Raw genomic sequence first — 2,645 nt, 5'->3', positions numbered from 1 at the left:
CATACGAAGAGCAACATTTTCAAGCAGAAGGGGTGAGATTTTACAAGCAACAATATTAAGCATATAACTCATTAATTACATTTAACAACATAAACTTCATATAATTCAACAATTATATTCAAATACATTGTTATCATCAATTCATCTTAGCAATGTATATCTAACAGCTTAACTTCATTGATTAGGATCACTATTCATCATATGACAGTCTTAATCATCACATATCATCAATAACATCATCACATATCATCATTAATAATCATAACAACATCACATATCATCATTAATAATCATAACATCATCACATATCATCATTAATAATCATAACAGCATCACATATCATCATTAATAATCATAACATCATCACAAGGTATTTCGTTAAAACATCACAACTTAACAACTTGACTTGACAATGCATCTAGACTCGACTATGCAACTCTTGACGTCTTAAACCATCTTTGATCATCATGAAAATGCAAATGCATGTGGTACCAATCTAGGGCATAAACCCTCATCGTCGTTGAACAAAAGCTCCTAGGGCATAAGCCCTCATCGTAGTTGAGCAAAAGCTCCTAGGGCATGAGCCCTCGCCGTCGTTGAGCAAAAGCTCCAGGGCATGAGCCCTCATCTTTAAATGAGTATGCATGGACTCAACATCTTACGTCTTAGAAACTTCATGAACATCTTATAACTTCTTGACTTTTACCGACATTTTCATCTTAATAAAGATCAACAGCAACATATGCAGCACTTATAAATTCATTTCATATCAGCATCACAACATAACAGTATCAAATGATAATAATAGCATCTTAAGCATCACATCAACATAAGCATCATAATAACACATAATGCATATACTATTACATATATCATCAGTAACAACATTAAATCATCTTATAACAACTTCACAGATCATCATTAATATTATATTCAAACATCAACAATTCATCATATAACATCGTATTCAAACCATCAACAATTCATCATATATCATCGTATTCAAGTATCAACAATTCATCATGCATCTTTGTAAGAACATAAATAATCATGCACAACATATTTTCATGTCAAACCAAGACTACTGGAAAGATATCACAATTATCAACAACTTTTATGTTTACAACAAAGATCAATTCAAAACAGAAACATATGAACAAAATGCAAAAACATGAAACAGAGAATGTTGTCACTGTGCAATTTCGCTAAGACCTCCTTGTAGTATTTTCATCATAACTCAAAGACCAAACATCATTTTCAGTTCAAACCAAAGCCACTGGAAAACTAACAATATTATCTAAAACTTTCATGTTTACGCCTAAGACCAATTCTGTACCGATCAATACCAGTTTTCATTTTAAATTCGAAAAGTTGTGCTGAAAGTCCATAAAAATTCACTGTGACCTACGTGCAGTAATTTGACCATAACTCAAGTTCTATAAATCCTTTTGAAGTCAAACCAACGGCATTAGAAAGCTAACATCCATACCTACAACTTTCGTGTTTACACCTAAAGCCAATTTAAAACTGAAATGTGTGAAAAAGATGCAAAAACATGAAACAGAGAATGCTGTCAGAGATAGCTCTCAGGAAAACTCCATTTTTCATCCCAAAATCCCAATTTTGAATCCCCTAAGCCCAAATTTGGTCCCAAAGTTTATTTAAACGTTTCTAAACATGAAAAGACATCCAAATCCATATAAAACTTGAACTAAAACACCCTTTCAACAAAAATCACCATTTGACCCATTTTTCATGAAAACCTTCAAGAACAACATAAATTCACTTCAAGCTCTATGATTATGATTACCCATGGATTATCTAAGGTCTGTACACAATTTCTACATCAATCTAACAACTTCTCATCATCTAATCATCAATTCTCTCTCAGAATCCTAATTCGCAAATTCTCACAAACTAATCCTAGAACATGTTAATTGCAAATTCAGAATTACAGATTTAATATTACCGAATGATAGTCTCACCCTTACCTTAGAATTATCGATTGGCAGCCATTCTCTTGGTTCTTCTCTCCTCTTGTTCTCGTCTCTCTAAACCTTGTTTTCTCCAAATCCTTGTTTTTTTTTTGCATATGTTGGTCTTTCAACCTAATATCTCCCCTATTTATAATACTAACTTCTCTTCTTAAATCTAATTAGGCCCAATAACTCTATTCTTTCTATTTCAGCCCCCAAATCTACTTATTCTAATAATTATATTTCTCCACTAAATATATTCTTCCACTAAATATATACAATAGGGGCTACTAATAAATATATTTCTACACCAGATAACATATATATTTTCACCCTAAATTACAAATATATTTCTACACCAAATAACATATATATTATAGAGCAATGCTATTTATCAAGAAAGATTTTATCAAGAAATTGTCCCGAAATTAATGTTAGCCAATAAAATCTCAGCCTGGCCGGAAATCATGGGGTGGTGGGTGTTATGTATTTTTTTTTTTATGAAACTTTAATAAATAAGATTAAAATCTAAGGGTGATTATTCTGCCATGTCATTCTTGAATTCATCAAGAAAATCCATTCTTGATATCTAGCATTTTCCTATATTATACTAGTAAATATTAGCGTATAACATAACAGAATATCACTCATCAAAATAAGTCGAGTAAA

The sequence above is a fragment of the Medicago sativa genome, chromosome 1 (assembly GCF_051527215.1).
Source record: "Medicago sativa cultivar Bolivia chromosome 1, Bolivia_mono, whole genome shotgun sequence".
Taxonomy (NCBI): Eukaryota; Viridiplantae; Streptophyta; class Magnoliopsida; order Fabales; family Fabaceae; genus Medicago; species Medicago sativa.
This window is presented reverse-complemented; position numbering follows the sequence as displayed.